The sequence below is a fragment of the Mytilus edulis genome, chromosome 10 (assembly GCF_963676685.1).
Source record: "Mytilus edulis chromosome 10, xbMytEdul2.2, whole genome shotgun sequence".
NCBI lineage: Eukaryota > Metazoa > Mollusca > Bivalvia > Mytilida > Mytilidae > Mytilus > Mytilus edulis.
Window position 1 is genome coordinate 16936456 of NC_092353.1, and position 20556 is coordinate 16957011.

The window sequence follows — 20556 nt, forward strand, 5'->3', positions numbered from 1 at the left end:
GTCTTGAAAGTTCGATAAAACTACTAGTTGATAGTGTGAAAGAAATAAAAGAAGGACAAGATAGTATGAAGAGAATGTTTGAATCCGAAATTGATAGACTTAGAAATGATGTTCTGACCACAATAGATGAAAAAATGAAAGCATTAAAAACTGATATTGATTTAGATATAGCAAGAGAATCAACACGAATAGACGAGTTAGTTAATACAGTTCAGATTCTTTCTTCACGATTTAATAACATTGAAATAAATCCAGATAATTTAGTTGCCCAAGGCCCAAACCCGTCGTTTAATGATCAAAACAATCCGTTAAACAATAATGAAGTAACGGTGATAGTAAAAAATCGACCGCACACGGACGAAGAGAATTTAACGGATAAAATGAACGAAGTAATATGTAAATTGGGTGAAGATGTGTCATCTAGTGTTAAGATAGCCGCAATAACGCGCCTAAAGCAAAGGATACCAAGTAAACCAGGACTTGTGAAAGTCAGTCTCCAAAACGCACAACAAAAAATAAAGATACTACGAAACAAGCACAAGCTGAAAAACGACGATCATTTTAATAACATTTTCATTCAAAGTGCAAAATCTAGAGTTGAAAGGTTATTGGAAACAAACACGCGTATGATACTTTGAGAACTCCCACAGGGGAACGCATACAGAATGACGGGAAACGGGCGTATACTGCGAAAAAGAAATGAGGAAACGAATGACAACGGTGGCAACCCAAAAGAAAATATGGACGCGCAAAACTCGCAAGGCGGCGCGCACAGATAGGATATAACCCGACGCAATGGTGTTATTAAAGTCGGACATTTCAACGCTTGCGGATGGACACAGAAGAACAGTTTATTAAGATAAAACATTGTTTATAGCATCGATGCTGATATTTTTAGTGTATGCGAAACACACCTCAAATCAACTGACAATTTACAAGTAGACGGGTATACATGGAAAGGATTAAACAGACATTGCATTTATCGAAATGCTCCAAAAGGTTCGGGTGGAGTCGGACTCCTGATTAAACAATGGATACTGAACGAATATAACTGCGAATTGATTGACGGTAGCTTTGAAGGAATATTTTGTGTTCGTTTCACATCAAAATCTACAAATTTCACCTTTACGGTACTTTCATGTTATTTACCGCCTGAAACCTCCATTTGGGGCAGAGATTCACAAGGTTTTTTTGCTCAGGTTCTAACAAATATTTATGACCAATCTGAGAGCGATATGATTATTCTATGCGGTGATTCCAATTCTCGAATAGGAAACCTAAAAGACTACTCGGAATTTGACTGTATTCCTACTAGAAATGTAATAGATAAAACTAAAAATCAACATGGGAAATCCTTCATAGAATTTTTAAATGAGTCGAAAATGTGTGTTTTGAACGGAAGGTATGACCCTGTACATGATGACTTCACTTGTGTTTCCGGTAGAGGGAAATCAGTAGTGGACTATATTTGCGTTCCGCATGACGCTCTAAAACTGATAGAGTCATTTCAAGTTATTACTGCACGATCAATAGTTGAAAATTTCAATCTTTTTGAATTTCTTGGAGAAAGAAGTAAAGTTCCTGATCATTCCGTTATATTAACAGAATTCAAAACCTACGAGGAAGCTAACGAATCCTACCAAGTTACGAGTTTTCTGCCAAAACGATACAAATTAAACTCAATACCAAATGATTTTCTAGCGTCGGACATGCGTAAAACGGCTTTGCATACTTTGATATTCAGAATAGAAACCACAAGAGAAAATCAGACTAATATGGATAATATATATTTAGATTTGTGTAATATAATCATTGACGAAATGAACGCTAAAATTCCAGTTTTCGACACTAGTAGAAAGACAAGTAAACGTTTTAAAGTGGGAAAACCTTATTGGAATGACCATCTTGGCTCACTGTGGCATTCAATGCGTAATAAAGAAAAAGGATTTCTTAAATTCAGAGGTAATTTGTCCGTTAAACGTAAACTCCGTGAAGAATTTCATACTGCCCAAAAAATATTAGACCGCACTTTAAAGCGATGTGAACGACAATTTAGACATTCGTTTTGTGTTGAAGTTGAAAACATGACAACATCGAACCCTAATGAATTTTGGGAAAAAATTAAAAAACTCGGACCTCGTAAAACCCAGAGAATTCCGATGGAGGTATATGGCGAAGATGGAATGATTCTCACGGATGATTAAACTATATTGAATAAATGGAAAACGGAATTTCAGAACATATACAATACGGACAATGCCGCTTCAAATTTCGACGATGAATTTTATAGGCAAGTTTCAACACACAAATCGTCATTAGAGGACAAAATGCTTGACCCGCTTTATAATGAAAATCAAGAAATAAATACAACTATAACCATCGAAGAAGTTAGACGGCTTGTGTACAAAACAAAAAACGGCAAAAGTTGTGGTATAGATAGTATTCCATACGAAGTACTGAAGTATGAATCTATAGTGGCTGTAATTCATTCATTGTTCCAACTGATTTTTGAAACCGGTATAATTCCGTCTGTTTGGAGACAGGCTATACTTTGTCCAATTCTAAAAGACAAATCTTCAGATCCACGTGTACCTCTCAATTACCGAGGAACTAGTTTACTTTCTTGTATATCAAAACTGTACAGTGCATTCATAAACAGTCGATTATCATCATATTTAGAGTCCAACGATATTTTAGCAGACGAACAAAATGGTTTTCGCTCCGATCGATCGTGTGAGGATCATGTATTTACTCTTAATGCTGTATCGAGAAACCTGAAGACTTCATTTGCAACTTTTATTGATCTTAAGAAAGCGTTCGATTTTGTTGACCGAGATTTGCTGTTATATAAGCTTTTGTTAAATAACATTGATGGGAAAATTTACAACTCGATTAAAAACATTTACCTTAGTACTTCTGCTTGTGTTCGTGTGAACAACAGACTTTCACAGTGGTTTGTATGCAGTTCTGGTGTTAAACAAGGGGATAATTTATCCCCGACGTTATTTTCGATTTTTATCAACGATCTGGTAGAGGAAGTAAACAGTCTCGGACTTGGTGTAAATATTGGCGACTCAACGCTTTCATTACTTTTATAGAATCCGGAACCCTTTCAAGAATCCGGAGGTTGTGGATGCTTTATCCTCTTTGCATGAAAAATATGTCGTTGTTCCGGCAGATAAAGCCTCCAATAATATTGTCTTCATATGTAAAAAACATTATTTGCAATGTCTCACTACAGAGCTTGGAATTGATCAAACTACTGGTAATCCTACATATTCTTTAACATCATTTACCAAGGATGAAATTTTACAAAATCATAAATCTGTCCTTCTTTCTTTTGGTATCAACATCAAAGAAAACGAAGAAAACTTGCCCTCATTATACTGGATACCTAAATTACACAAAACTCCATATAAAGAACGATACATAGCTGGGTCTTCAAAATGTTCGACTAAACATCTTTCTAAAGTATTGACTACTATTCTTTCTACAGTTAAAGATGGGCTTCAAAAATATTGTGAGGAGATATATTCTACCAGTGGTGTTAACCAGATGTGGATTCTCAAAAATTCGAAAGATCTACTGCTTAACCTTCGATCACAATCTTTGCAATTTTGCAGCAACATAAAAACTTTTGATTTTTCTACGCTATATACTACTATTCCCCATGCTCAGTTGAAAGATCGACTTCACCAACTCATAAAACAGAGCTTTTTCTATAAAAATGGGAATCGTAGATACAAATTTCTTGTTTTGGGATACAATACTTCATATTTTGTGAAGAATCACACTGAATCTTCCAGAAAATATACTGAAGATGATATTATTAAAATGCTGGACTTTTTGATCGACAATATATTTGTTGAGTTTGGAGGATTTATATTTCAACAGACAGTCGGTATTCCAATGGGTACTAATTGTGCACCCCTGCTGGCTGATTTGTTTTTGTATTCGTATGAAGCAGAATTTATTCAGAACCTTCTAAAAGACAAAAAGAAAAAGCACCTTGCGAAATTCTTTAATTTTACTTTTCGATATATTGATGATGTTTTATCGTTGAACAACCCATACTTCAGCCAATACTTACATCTCATATATCCCAGTGAACTTGAAATTAAGGATACTACTGATACTAGAAGGACTGCTTCATACCTTGATCTTTTCCTCAATATTGACGTAGATGGACGACTTCACACAAAAATCTATGATAAACGGGACGATTTCAATTTCCCAATTATCAATTTCCCATTTCTCAGCAGTAACATACCCTCTGCCCCTTCGTATGGTGTTTACATATCACAATTGATACGTTATTCACGTGCTTGTTCACACTATACGGACTTCATATACAGGAGTGTGCTCCTTACGCAGAAACTGCTCCAACAAAGTTATGAGGAGGACAGATTAAAATTGACACTCCGTAAATTTTATGGACACCATCACGAATTGGTTGATCCATATAATGTCTCTTTAACCAAACTAGCTAAGGACATTTTTACCACATGGTAGATTGTGGTTTGTCATTATGTCGTCTAATCTTTTAATTACCAAACGTGACTTATTCCCGATTGTGACCGTTTTGCTGAATGTGAATTCGCATTACTATAAGACGTGTTTCTGTACTTGTTTATCCCAAATTCATGTATTTAGTTTACATGTTTAATGTTATATTTGTAATTCTCATCAGATTTTGTCAAATGTGTTGACGTCTTCTTATTATATATTTAGGTATGACGTATAGAAAAATTAACCACCTCCTCTTTATTAATTATATTAAATTTTGTACGATTATTTACGTTTGAAGTTGGATTCATTACAAACTGGACATATATATATTACTGTTAATTGCTATTAATAAGTATTGCAATATGCATTTTGTTTAAATGAATTATCAGTATTTAGTTCTAAATCAATCCTAATTCTATCTCATTTTTGAATGATAGTTTTTCATATGTGACGTCATGCTGTTTCTAAATTTCATAAATTCAAATGTGGCATAACGTTTCTGCCTTTTCGCCATCGTATGTGACGTCACAATTTTTTTAATAACGTTGACGCTTGGACTGATTCGGATGTGTGTCTATTTTGTGATAAACTTGGGTTTAGTTTTCTGTAATTAGTTAATATTTTAGTTTCATTATGTATATCTCTTTCATATTCATTTGTTAACATTTACTGTTTGCAATAGCATTAAGTATTCTATATAATAAGGATGTTCTTATCCCGTGCATAAAAACAATGCCGTATTTGTCAAAACCTTTTCAACTTTTAATCTTCAGTGCTGTACAACTTTGTACCTTTTTCACGTTCGATCTTTTATATCTAGGCGTTATGTATTCAGGTTTAGTTTTCTGTAATTAGTAAATACTTTAGTTTCTTTGTGTATATCTCTTTCATATTCATTTGATAAAATTTACTGTTTGCAATAGCATGAATTGTTCTATATAATAAGAATGTTCTTATCCCGGGCATAAAAACAATGCCGTATTTTGCGAAACCTTTTCAACTTTTGATCTTCAGTGCTGTACAACTTTGTACTTTTTTCACTTTCGATCTTTTATATCTGGGCGTCACTGGTGAGTCTTGTGTGGGCAAGGCGCGTTTTTGGCATATTGAATTTTAAACCTGATGCTTTTTGTTATCTATTAATCATGTTTTTCTGTGTCTAATATGTTCTCCTATTTATTTGTATTGTAGTCCTGTAATATTATGTTGTCATTTCAATGTTATATTTAACTTTGCCATTAAAGTGCGAGGTTTGGCATGCCTTAAAACCAGGTTCAACCCACCACTTTTATTCCCCTTTAAAAGTGTCCTGTACCAAGTCAGGAAGATGGTCATTGTTATATATTGTTCGTTTCTCTTTGTGTTGCATTTTAACGTTGAGTCGTTTGTGTTTTCTCTTATTTTTGAGATATTGAGATAAGACGTGGCACGGTACTTGTCTATCCCAAATTCATGTATTTGGTTTTCATGTTACATTTGTTATTCTCGTGGTGTTTTGTCTGATGATTGGTCTGTTTCTGTGTGTGTTGCGTTTCGATGTTGTGTCGTTGTTCTCCTCTTATATTTAATGCGTTTCGCTCGGTTTTGGTTTGTTACCCCGATTTTGTTTTTTGTCCATGGATTTATGAGTTTTGAACAGCGGTATACTACTGTTGCCTTTATTTATATGCGGACGACATAGTCTTATTGGCCTCATCTGAAACTGACATGCAATGCATGCTTGATAAAGTTCATGAGTGGTGCAAGCGATGGCGTGTTTTGATAAATACAGAGGAATCAAAAGTTATGCATTTTCGTCCGTCTCGATCTAAAAGAAGTGAATTCCAGTTCAAAATCGGTGACAATCTACTTCAAATAACTGACACATACAAATATCTCGGTGTAACTTTTCACGACCTAAAGGACTTTAGAGATAATGCAAATAGACTATCAGAAGCTGGAGGTAGAGCTTTAGGAGGAGTTATCTCCGAGATTCATCATCTAAAAGACTTCGGAATTAAAACTTTTGAGAAACTTTTTACCTCTTGTGTAGTACCAGTGCTTGACTACAGCTCTTCGATCTGGGGATACAAAGACTTTGCTTGCTTGAATCAAATCCAGAACAAAGCAATTCGTTATTTTCTTGGCGTCCATAAATTTGCACCGACATTGGCAATAAACGGTGAAGTTGGTTTGATGAACTCAAAGGAACGACGATGGTGCAATATGATAAGGTATTGGAACAAACTTTTATCAATGGACGACACTCGTATATGTAAACGCGTCTTCAATTTGGGACTACGAAAAATGAATGAACAATTGGTCATCCGAAGTGAAAAACATTATGTCAGTTATAGGACTAGAGAGCAATTTTATTACAAAAAACACATGCGATTCACTGATGTGTAAAACATTGCTCAAAGATAAATGCTGCGCAGATTGGCAGAAAGGTTTAATAAACTTTCCGAAACTACGAACATACAGGCTCATAAAATCTGAATACTGCTGTGAACAATACATTGAACTTAATCTTAACCGTACTGAAAGATCCATAATAGCGCAACTCAGGTGTGGCATTCTTCCTCTCAGGTTAGAAACTGGTCGTTTTGTAGGTGAAGACGAATGTGACCGTTTGTGTAAAATGTGTAGCGATAACTGTGTGGAAAACGAATTTCATTTCCTTATAAACTGTAACTTTTATAACAATCTGCGACTGCAACATTTCTCACAAATAGACAATTTATGTATACTATCAAATGAAGAACAGTTTAAATATTTACTATGTCAACATCCGAGAAAAACTGCTAAATATCTATTGCAAGCTTTCAGTAAGAGAAAAAACTTTTTATATGAAAATTTTCGATAACATTTTATTTATTTTTGTTCGTCGTACCATTGAAATTTATGTTTAAAGTGACTTATAGACCCAAAGGGTCGGGTGTTCTAATTATTGTTTTTATATCTCACTGTATTATATAATATTTTGTGAAAAACACATGTCACTATAATAAATAATTTACTTACTTACTTACTTACTTACTTATAAAAACTCCCTAGATTGATAACCTCTAAAGTAAATATATCTTTGTTATATTTTTTTTATAAATGATGAAAACCGTATATATATAATGATCAAAATAGAATATGAAATGACCATTTTGAGAGAGAAAAAGGGCAAATTATAAATAATTTCCCATTTTAGTTGTAAGAAATTGGTACCTTGCTTTCATTTATAAAAATAACATGGTTTGGGGAATCCCCCAAATACGGGTCACGCATTCTGAGCATAATAAAACAAAGGACATTCATTGTTATGAATATTTCTTCTTTTGATATAAAAATCAATAAAAAATGTTTTTATTTTAATAACCTAAAATCTTTAATTTTCCCTTACCGCAGAAAAAAGAAATACAGATAAAACTCATGTAAGAATCTTAAACCCATATCATAAAATGAACCGGCTTAGTGTCGGCTCATAATAACAAATCACAAATTTGTAATTGATTTGTGTTTTTATTGTCCGTTAGGTTATTTCTTAGTACTTTTAATACAGACCATAACCCCCATAACAATAACTTCATACGCATTAACTAAAAACATAAATATACAAAAAAAATTATCAGACATTTTAGTGAAAGATATGACTATACTTTCCATTTCCTAAATTGTGTTGCCTCCATTTTTGTAAAATTTGACATTTTAAACCATAAATTCATCTTCTATCCCTTTTGTCAGCGAGAGGACATAATCTTTCTTTATGTTATCTACTCTATTTGATTTCGCAATTTCTATATGGCTATTGGTCATAAAAAAGACTGTTTTCCAAAACTATTTATAACTTTCAACTTACTTATTACCTAAAGAACTAATCAGCCGTTTGTTTGGGGAAAAAAATTTAATTTTCACATACATCTAGGGTAGACATGTACACTACATGATTATTTGAATTCCGTTTTTGGAAGAACATCTTTCAATCATGCAAAACCATTCTGTAAATTTAAACTTCTTTTAAATATTAGGCATTTGGAAAAGGCAAATAGAATTCCTCATACCTATTTCATATGTATACAATTTTTACAAGTTTTGAGACGACCCCTGACATTTCAAATGTCAGTATCAGTTGCGCATCTGTTGCAGATAAATCGGTATTATTTATGTTATTTTAAATTTTTTATTTAAAAGTTTTATCTAACAATTACCGATTACCCTTATCTCAAATATACTGACAACCACTAGATTTGTAAGGCAAATTGTGTGGGACTTTTCAGTTCCGCAGAAAAACTTCACTTCCTTATTAGAATTCTACGTAATGTTTGTAAACATTACCCTTAAGTGGTAAGTTTTCTCTAGTTTTGACTGTCGTATGCATAACATTTATATTCCTAATATTTTTTCCCAAATTGCATTAGTACAACTTAGCATAAAACATAATAAAGCTCGTGTAATAATCTGTGAATTCGATACTTTTGATAGCATTTGTTTTTCAGATGTAAATATTTACTTGGATTTGATCTTTCTAATAATAGCGACCAATCGTATTGATTTCCTATTTTTATCTGAACCTACGGTTCCTATTAATTGAGGGTTTCCTAATTTATTTATTTTTTCTCCATTTGTGTATGAATAGACCTTTGTCTTGGAAATTAGAATAACATAAGCAAAGTATAAATGAAATTACAATATGTGTTATAACATAAACGGTCCCCATATTTCTCCACTAGATGTGCAATTCGACAATTAATGTCTCTTTATATAGCTTGTTTTCTTGTTTTCTTTCTTCATTTTTGTTTTCATTAAAACAAAATATAGTTATTGCTACCATAAAACAGACTTTCTTCCAAATATTTATAAATAACTTTGATATCAAAATCGTAAAACGGAAACTCGGACATTAAAATTTATAATAAAATACAATAGACCACTTTCGAGTTCATAGGTCATCGGAAAAAACTCGTCAATTATGCGCGCCTTTGTGACGTCATTTACCAGATAGAGGGGATCGCCTGTATTCCTGCACTATTAAAGTCTATCAATCGTCTTAGTGATCGTAATTGTGCAGGATAAACTAGAAATAAAGTTTGTTCAGTAGGTACTTAATCACAATTCTCTAACAACAGCGGTGCTAATTTTCAATTATAAATGAGAATTTAATTTGCCGAATAATTTGTGCAATAAAGCTTTATAGTTTTCCAACCACTCGCTCAACATTGGAACGGAAATGACGACGCCCCTAAACGCACGAATGACGTTCACTAAAACCAAAGTTTTTGACGGAAACGCATCGAATTCGAAAGTTGTCTAGTGAATTAAGTAAAACTTGAAGCAACCACACTACTACATTAAGCTCAGACTCTCTGTTTTTATGTTATTCTAACGTTGATTGTAATGTTCTCTTCTTTGTATTGCATGTATATTTAGATACATGTTATGCAAACATCTGATATTTTTTGGGGGCAATGAATGAAAATTGAATCCTGCATTATTTCAATACCGAAATTAATATATCCATTGAATCTGATAACTGTCTAGTTGTTATATAATAATAATAATAATAATAATAATAATAATAATAATAATAATAATAATAATAATAATAATTATCATATACTTAGACTAAATAACATATGACTTTTACTGTATGATAATAGCATTAAATCAACGCAAATTCCATATTTTTCGAATTGTTGCTTAGCGGGCTGATATGAAAAATTTATCACATGCTTCGAGTGTTATCACATGCCTTTCCGTAACGTTATCGCATGGCATTACTGTGATACTCGGCAAATTCCGGAAAATATACCTCAATGCTACATTTTCACTAAAAAACTTACAAAGTAGACTGTACAATCTCAATTTTATAGCAAAACAATTATTTGGATACTGGAAAGTATATTTTGTAAAATAATAATAAAAAAAAAATCATCAAATTATTAAATAAATGTGTTTTTTAAAAGTTTAAAACATAATTTAGAAAGTTACGTTAAAAAAGTTTACTTTTTCAAACAGTGTTCATTATGTATATTTTTGAATCATTTCTTTTGTCGTTTCGTCCATATTAAAATGTTTTTTTTTTCTATTGCGGCATCTGATAGACAGATTTCATATCGAATGTACTAAATTTGGGATCCGACGTCCGTCAACTTTTCACTCTTTGAACTTCTATTTGGGAACCACGTAAAAGGATCAATATATGAATTTGTGATTTTTCTCCATTGTTGAAGCATATGATAAAAAGATCATAACATGTCATTTTTCATATCGCATGTATTATCAGCCCTCGAGCCGCATTGCGATATGAAAAATGCCATGTAATAATCTGATATAATAACATCTTTATTTAAAAAAGTAACTCATTTGGATTCTTCCAATTTTCAATAAGGCTCTCTACATACAATATCAAATACATCTACTAATCCACACATATAAACAATAGATGTATGAAAACACAAAATATTACAATAGCAACAACATAATACACTATTAGTATACTTTGCGGCTTAACTTATAAATTTCACACTTTTGAAATATAATGGCTTGTATATAAATCAAATCAAAACAAATATTAAAGAAGCCCATTACAGGAAGAATAATTAAGTTAAGTTTGGTACAAATGATTAAAATATTTATAAAAAAACAATTAAATCTATGACTACACAGCTACTTTTGCATAGGTACTATTTCTGTACTAAAAATTTGTAGTACTGGAAATCTACTTTCAATATTCAGTACTTGAAATTTAGGTACTACAGATTTTTGGTTACTAACTTTACATTTTCAGCATTTTGAAAGTTTTTCTATTTAAAATCTCTTAAAAGTTATGATTTTCAAACGTGGAATATTGTATTATTTATGTACAAAAATATTTAGTACAACTCACGTACTGTAAAATACAAGTACCTAAATATTACAATAGTTTTAAAGTAAAGAAATAGTACTAAATATTAAAAGTAAATTTCCAGTACTTCATTTTTTTAGTACAGAAATAGTACCTATGCAAAAGTAGCTGTGTACAATGACAAGAAAAGAAAAAGGAACAATAATGTATATTTATAAATATTATGTTTTTTCATTGACAAATACAGAAAAATGTAGAAAACTGTAATCTAAATATTTTGGTTGAAGATGTAGTTTTTTTTTAAATTTCACTTGATATTGAATTCCACACCTTTGGACCACTTAAGGATATTTAAATTTTGTTATTACATAAAAGATTCGCTAAAACATATACAAATCTACATTTATTCAATTTAAACTATAATCATGTTATTAAAGTAATTGATACAAATATTCACCAAATAGGGGCAAAAGATACCAAAGGGACAGTCAACCTCATATATCAGAAATAAGCTGACAACGCCAGTTCAAAACTGACAGCATCCTTGCCTTTCTTGTGCAAAAAAACTTAACTGCGTATTTTATGCATGAAGTGAATAGCTTTTTTTTTATATTCAAATGCCTTTCAACTAGGTTCTATAACATAAACTCATCGTCAAGGACGACGAGGATAATATTGTCAAGAATCACAGGGTAATACATGTATCAGCAGATTGTGAATAATATTCCAAACGAACGTAAAAATGACTTTTTTGTGATGGTTATTTACAAGTTATTTATGCTCGAAAACAGTGACGAGCGTTTGTCAAAATAAAGAATTATAGTAAGTCGACAGTAGTTAGAAACAAACAACCAAAATAGATATATCTCAACTCTCGCGTCTGTATATATAATATGTTTGCATTACAAAGATTCATGAATAGACTGGATTTTCCAATAAAACTATTATTAGAATATTAATTCCAACTTTTATTTTTAGGTATGATTGGGTCATCTCAATGTCAATATCTGAATATCTGAATATATATATTTTAAAAAACAAAAACAAAATTAATTTTGTTTAACATTACTTCAGATTTTAAATTGAAAATACATAATATTATGCAACGCTGTCTTTTGTTTATTGTATGTATTGTATTGCGACTGATAATATATATAAATATATTTACTGCATATCTATATAAATGTTTTTGTATGGAACACCAGTTTGTTATTTACCAAGACTGTTTTTCTCAAACATGTTCTATAACAGAAAGATGTAAAACAAAATGCGTTTCATGCTAAATTAAAGACATATATTTTTCTTCACGTGTACGGTCTTGGCATTTATCAAGTTTTAATAGTATTTACCTGTTAAAATATTCAGTTGCAATGGCTTGTAATGCGACATGTTTGACATTTTGATACAGAATAGGAGGAGCTTATACGCCCACACTGTCGGGTCATCTGACAATAATGAGCACAACCGATTTGTTGTATTTATAAGATCCGCCCATCGTTTAAACGACGTTAAAGAAAAGCTGATAATACACATTGCTGATATAAATGAATCATTGCATTAGACAATACACGATGCGTCGTCAGAAAAAAAGTGGTTTGCAAACAAACAACTTGAATATAAGGGGTTATGACCAAAACGTTTAGAAATGACGGGCCAAAAAGGAAAAAAAAACGATTTTCTGGTTTTCAGTCTATAGTTCTCCATGTATTATACCACAAGGTTTCTGACAAAAACAGGAAGGTTGAGATTGATTTAAGGTGGTATCGCCCTAAACGTTTAGGATAAAGGGACCAGACACAATATTTTTTAATACTTTGTATAAATTGCTTATTTCTTGACTAACTTCAATAGGCCTTAATTCAAAAAGTAAAATAATTCTTGGAGTTCTTTAATGTGCTGAATATAACCGCGTGTATTTAGAATTTGAATTTTTAGCTCCGTTTACAAATAAATCCTCATTGAGGTTCGAAGGGTCAGAAATTAACTTTTCAATTGATTAATTTCATCCAAAATTTAAAAAATAGAGTTCTTTGATATTCTGAATCATTCTGAATCATATATATAGATTTGTGTAATTTGGTGCCCGATTTCAAATTAGTTCACATTAAGGTCCAAAGAGTGTAATTAAAACTTCATAAAAAATGAATATTGTGATTATTGAACTTTTTTATAGATCTTTGAACACAATCATCATGTTTCAGAAAGCTATGCTGCGTCACATATTTAAGGATGATTCACATACTTAATCACAATTAAAATATTCAGGTCATGTCAAGCTTCAATTGGGTGTTTATACCTGCCCAGATTGTTCAGGGTTCGACGTCTATTGTGGTATCAAGTTAAGGTGGCTCGGGCCTATTCGAAGTTTCTATCAGAAGTGCCGTATTTTTTGTTATTTTATTCTTTACAGAAAGTGAATCAAATTGGTAGAAAAAAATAGGGGGTCACGGACCATTTAAGCTCAAAATTTTACTTTAGACTCAACAGGTATGTTAAAGAGACCATTTTTCAATGAAATGATAGGGAAAATAGAGGTGTTGACATATTTTAGCGGAATATAAAAAAAAAAACGTTATATGACACTTGGTCCAGAACTGTAATATAAAAAGCTGAACTATAGCTTCAAAGAATGAGCAAATAAAAAACATAGGTCATCGATAGGGGAAAAAAATTTGCTTTAAAACCCAAATTTTGGCGGGAAAATGGTGGAAATGGGTGAAATGTCTTTTTTGACCCTTTAACAAATACGGATAATAACGAAAATATTTTATTATAATTAGTCACATAACTACAATGATTTAACATTTCTAATCAATCAATATATTTAAGAAAATTATATCGAATGTACGACAAATACTTTTGTAATTCATGCGTAAAATTATGCACAGTCGAATAGTCCCGAGCCACCTTAATTCCACAGTTAAGTATGTAGTACTGTCATTTCTTTCATTTCATTCGATCACAAGCATTAGAAATTCTTACAGTTTTAAAGGGGCATTACAACGATTTATATAATAATTTCATGATACAATATAGAGTACAAGGGATTTTCTATAAAATTTCGATATTATGTTTAGGATTGAATCAACAGAAGGGTACATTTTGTTAAAGCAGAAACATTCCTTAAAGTTATTTGTGTTTTTTTACTGAAATAAAAAAAATAAAAACGTCGTTGATGCATCTTCAAAATTTTCGTAATAAGTGTTTGTCAATTTATCTCGTCAATAAAGGGACATTATGCGAGATGAATGAAATAATGCCAAACATTTTCATAACACATTTGAAACGTGCAAGATTAAACACATTCGTGTGAAGGATTTGGTTCATGCTGTAGTAAATGGGATATTCATTATTCATGTTTTATGAACATGAATCCCGACTTTGTGCTCTAATCTTGTGGTTTGTATTTTCTTAAGCTGGGGTCACACATTCACGATTTTTACTGCCGTCCTTGACAGGACCATTCCCGATTAAAATTTATTAAAAGTCTGATCAAGATCCTATGAATCGTGGATGGAAATTCAGACTTTATTAAAATTTGTAAAAAAAAAAATTTAATCACGACAACAATCAGATATTGTTCAGGAAGCGTCGATATTCAACCGTTTCCATGCGAATTTATCGCGATAATCCCGTTCTAAATCCGCTTCTAATCCGATTTGTATCTTTCGCCATGTAAAATTCGACCGAGTCTGTCACGACTGCGTCCCGATTCTACCGAATGTAATCCGACAGAGATCAGATAGTGACAAGACAGTGAACCGACGCTAACGGAAGTTATCCGTTCGAAAACTGTCGGCATACTCGGAATGATCAGGTACTGTCGGAACGTAATCCTATCAAGGTCCGCTCTATCGCATTGCAAACGGCTTTGTCTGGTCTCAGTCGTATTGTATTCTGTAATTGTCGGTACTCTGACGTGGGTATCATTGACGAATTTAGAATTAATAACGGGACTGTTTCGGAACGGTTTCGGCAAAAACGGTTCGCAATCGACAAGATCTGGATGCAATCTGAACTCAATCGGCAGAAAAACAGCAATGAAAAAGGAGTAGGTCCAGTAAGACCCCTTTTTGGCCCCAAAATATAGCAGTTTTACAAAATTGTTAAAATGTATACTTTTAGTTATTTATTGGACAGTAGAATGCTTCTGCTACATAAATATGTGCTGTTTTTGACAATACGATGTACATATATCGAGTACTAGCACCATTAAGTCATGCTAAATTACTGAAATCTTCACAATTCTAGAGTAGGTCCAGTAAGACCCCTTTTTGGCCCCAAAATATAGCAGTTTTACAAAATTGTTAAAATGTATACTTTTAGTTATTTATTGGACAGTAGAATGCTTCTGCTACATAAATATGGGCTGTTTTTGACAATACGATGTACATATATCGAGTACTAGCACCATTAAGTCATGCTAAATTACTGAAATCTTCACAATTCTAGAGTAGGTCCAGTAAGACCCCTTTTTGGCCCCAAAATATAGCAGTTTTACAAAATTGTTAAAATGTATACTTTTAGTTATTTATTGGACAGTAGAATGCTTCTGCTACATAAATATGGGCTGTTTTTGACAATACGATGTACATATATCGAGTACTAGCACCATTAAGTCATGCTAAATTACTGAAATCTTCACAATTCTAGAGTAGGTCCAGTAAGACCCCTTTTTGGCCCCAAAATATAGCAGTTTTACAAAATTGTTAAAATGTATACTTTTAGTTATTTATTGGACAGTAGAATGCTTCTGCTACATAAATATGGGCTGTTTTTGACAATACGATGTACATATATCGAGTACTAGCACCATTAAGTCATGCTAAATTACTGAAATCTTCACAATTCTAGCATTTTGGTTAAAATTTAGACGGTTTCCGTGTAAAACGAAAGTGGCCGCATTCGTGTTCATCCAAAATATTTAAATGTAAGTTGTATTTGATGATAATACATAACATATATAAAGGTTGAGGATGAACACGGATGCGGCCACTTTCATTTTTGACAAAAACCATCTGAAAAGTGACACTTTTCGGCATATTTGGTAGATTTTCCATATTAGAGCTTGAATCGGAGCGTTTTTAATGACTAAATTAGTTAAAATCTTTCACATAAATTAATTGAATCAAATAAAATAGACACTTAAGTGTTTAAAAAGTGGTCAACATCTTTCGTCAGATGAACCTGAAATTTGAGGCCAAAATCGGTCCTTACCGGACCTACTCCTTTCTCCAGATCATTCCCGTTCCACAGGACACCGTCCCGAATACACAGAACATTGTTAGGAATTCGATCCGATACAGCAGAATCTGTCACGACATGGGCACGATTGTAATCCGACTAGACAAAATCGGCTGAGTTTCCCCGAATGTTACGGGACGCACCTAACTGTCGGGGTGCTTTGCCGACCTATTCGGACCCTTCCCGGCCAGTAGGAATCTGTTACGAACTAAAACGACTGCGTTCAGACAATAATAGGACATTCCAGATAATTGAGGATACTAATCCGACTTTTTCACTTTTCGTGTCGTATCGCTGTCTGATCTCAAACGGGAGCAATAATCGGCAATGTGTGAACCCCGCTTTAAACAATCAAATGTAAATATTAAAAACATTAAGACATGTAAAAGTTAGTACTTTTAATCCTAAAATTTGATATGTTTTTACATTTTATCTGGTTATACTTGCAGGTCGAAGGGCTTGTTTATAATAAAACGAACGTATCCGGCTCGAAAATAATAACAAAATATATAAATAAGTATATTCTATCTGTACTTACTTGAGTTTACCAGTAAAGATGTGCAATCAAATGCAATCAAATGTAATGTACCAAACACTAATATAAATATTTAGTGTGGTCGGTAGATAGGATTCAAATTATGTTAATCTTTGCCGAAAGTAATTTGATTTCAGAGGTTTATAATGCACATTTTTAGGGGTTTTAATTTTTTTGGTCATATAACACATATCTGTGTGTCAGAAGTGCCTATAAGTGCCTAAAGAAAGGCATCACTATGATCCATCATGACACCTCTCAGTGTGTTCTACTACTAGAAAAACCCTAAGATATACATTTGTCTATAACTTATGTTTTAGTTGCACGCCTTAAGTATGTAGACGAAGTCAAATCTGATGAAGGTGGATCAATGTCATGAATTCATGATAATACAAGTAAGTTCTTATTGTTAACAAATCTTAATGTGGAATTGAACAAACATGTCGCTAATTCAAAAGAATGGCTCATTAAAATTCATAATGATTAGGGACCCGCTTAATTCATATTTTAGTTAAGCATATTCTTAGTTTCCAACCAATGAAGTCGATGAGGACTTAAGGTTTGCACAAGGTCTGCCTGTCTGTCCATAAACTCATCATGGATACCAGAATTAACATTTTATATATGCGCCAGACGCGCGTTTCGTCAGTCCGGCAAATCAGTTTTCCAGACACTTTTGTCTTCATGCTTGAAGATATTGATTTGATATTTGGTATTTTGTTTTATCATGACAATTTGCAGATCAAGTTCGAATTGCGTTCCGATAAAATAATTTTGTGGAGAGTGATGGTCCTTTGACTTAGAAAATTCACTCAACGAATCAATTTTCCGCACTTTTATTCGCCATGCTTGAAGCTAAGATATTGATATGAAAATTGATATATATATAATTTCATCATGGCAATTATTGTTAATTTTTCATTTTTAGATGGTGATGTTCCTTTGGCACCATCTTACGGTGTTTATATTTCACAACTTGTTCGCTATGCCCGTGTCTGTTGTGACGTTTTTGATTTTAACGAACGCAACCTATGTATTACTGGTAAATTATTAAACCAGGGATATCGTTACCATAAATTACTTAAAACCTTTACTAAATTTTTCCATAGATATAAAGATTTGGTTTTGAAGTTTGGTTGTACCTGTAGAAAACTTATTTCAAACGGGATAGCACATCCTCATTTTTACGGTGTTAACCATGTTAACCGTGCCCGGAAATTTAGAAATGATCCATTTAAACTTGTCGCTCCTTTAAATAAACTTATTCTAAAAGGTTACCTATTCAACACTGTAATAAGATCATTGAATATTGTTTTTATTGGTATAAATATTGATTTTGTTATCAGTAAATTAAAAGCTAACTAAATATTACTAGTATGTTATATACATATACATATTCATGGATCTACAATCTGTCGATACCTGTAACTTGGCATTGCACAAGGTCATGTTTTTCTCTGGCTGTTTATGACGTCTTTACACCAAATATATTGGATGTTGGTTGTGTACGGATTGATAGTTAGTCTTGGATGCATGATTTTTTTATTAGTTGTTAGTGGCTTTGAACTAGCTGTCAGATAACTGCGAGTACTCTCAGATCTGTTCATTGCGTCTTTTTGTGTCGGGCTGTATAAGTACCCTGCCACGTCCACTTGTATTTTTGTCCATCTGATGAGTTAAGCCTTTTTCAACTGATTTTTATAGTTCGTTCTTATCTTGTACTGTTATACCACTGTCCCAGGTTAGGGGGAGGGTTGGGATCCCGCTAACCCCGACACATTATTTATGTATGTGCCTGTCCCAAGTCAGGAGCCTGTAATTCAGTGGTTGTCGTTTGTTTATGTGTTACATATTTGTTTTTCGTTCATTTTTTTACATAAATAAGGCCGTTAGTTTTCTTGTTTGAATTGTTTTACATTGTCTTATCGGGGCCTATTATAGCTGACTATGCGGTATGGGCTTTGCTCATTGTTGAAGGCCGTACGGTGACCTATATTTGTTAATTTCTGTGTCATTTTGGTCTTTTGTGGATAGTTGTCTCATTGGCAATCATACCACATCTTCTTTTTTATAAGTTACAGATTAAGTTTAATTTATTTTTCCGGTCTGACGAGTATTACACAGATTACACAGATTACACATGACACATGCGAAGATTGACTAAGGTAATCAGTTTTTCAAACTTTTTTTCGTCATGCTTAAAGATGTTGATTTGACAATTGGTATATAAATTTATCATAAGTTACAGTTTAAGTTTAATATTTGTTCTGGTCTGATGATTTTGAGTAGGGTTAGGGTACTTGGACTTAGAAAATTCACTTTAATAATCTGTTTTCAACACCTTTTTTCGTCATGCTTGAAGTTAATGACTTGATATTTTTAATATAGTTTACACCATGACTAGTTATAGAAATTTGTTTCAATTCAATTACGATACTGTTGTCAGGTCATTAAAGATTGCATATTTTGGCTTTGATATTGATTCACTTATAGGGTCTTTGCATCGGAACTAAACACATTTATTTAAAAAAAAAACAGATATTGGCATGACACGGGTTATGTTCTTTTCATATATCTTATGATGGTATGATACTAAACCCCTAACGGGAGGGATTGTGCCTGATATTCATATGATGAAGACATAATATTTCAATCAGTTTAATTGAGGTCTGGAGCTGGCATGTCAGTTAACTGCTAGTTGTCTGTTGTTATTTATGTATTATTGTCATTTTATTTATTTTCTTTTGTTACATCTTTTGACATCGGACTCGGACTTCACTTGAACTGAATTTTAATATGCGTATTGTTATGCGTATACTTTTCTATATTGGCTAGAGGTATAGGGGGGGGGGGGTTGAGATCTCATAAACATGTTTAACCCCGCCGCAATTTTGCGCCTGTCCCAAGTCAGGAGCCTCTGGCCTTTGTTCGTCTTGTATGATTTTTAATTTTAGTTTCTTGTGTATAATTCGGAGTTTAGTATGACGTCCATTACCACTGTACTAGTATACATATTTTTAGGGGCCAGCTGAAGGACACCTACGGGTGCGGGAATTCTCGCTACATTGAAGACCCATTGGTGGCCTTCGGGTGTTGTCTGCTCTATGGTCGGGTTTTTGTCGCTTTGACACATTCCCCATTTCCTTTCTCTATTTTAAGCAATTTGTATACGTTAGGGGACTAAGCATTGCCATGCAATATTCACAGAATGATTGTTAATACCTCTGCTGGTGTACTGTTAGTACCTGGTGTATCATCACCTCAGTACCCAATATCTCGGTACTGACATAATTTATGACAAACATTTCTTTTTGACACAATTTTTTAAATTTTGGGTACTAAACGCTCTTCAACTTTGTACTTGTTTTTGCTTTTTGAATATTTTGATATGAGCGTCACTAAGAGTCTTGTGTAATCGAAATGTGTGTCTGGCGTATCCAATTATAAGCCTGGT

At 32.8% G+C, this 20556-nt stretch overlaps 1 protein-coding gene across 1 annotated transcript in view; it reads left to right on the forward strand.

Annotated features, from left to right (window-relative positions):
• The first annotated feature begins 8754 nt into the window (after positions 1-8754).
• Positions 8755-20556, forward strand: part of LOC139490504 (uncharacterized) — a 154580-nt gene continuing 142778 nt past the window's right edge. The window contains exons 1-2 of the mRNA XM_071277282.1: positions 8755-8823; positions 17423-17497. The gene's annotated coding sequence lies outside the window, so the exon portion shown is untranslated. The remainder of the gene's footprint in view (positions 8824-17422; positions 17498-20556) is intronic.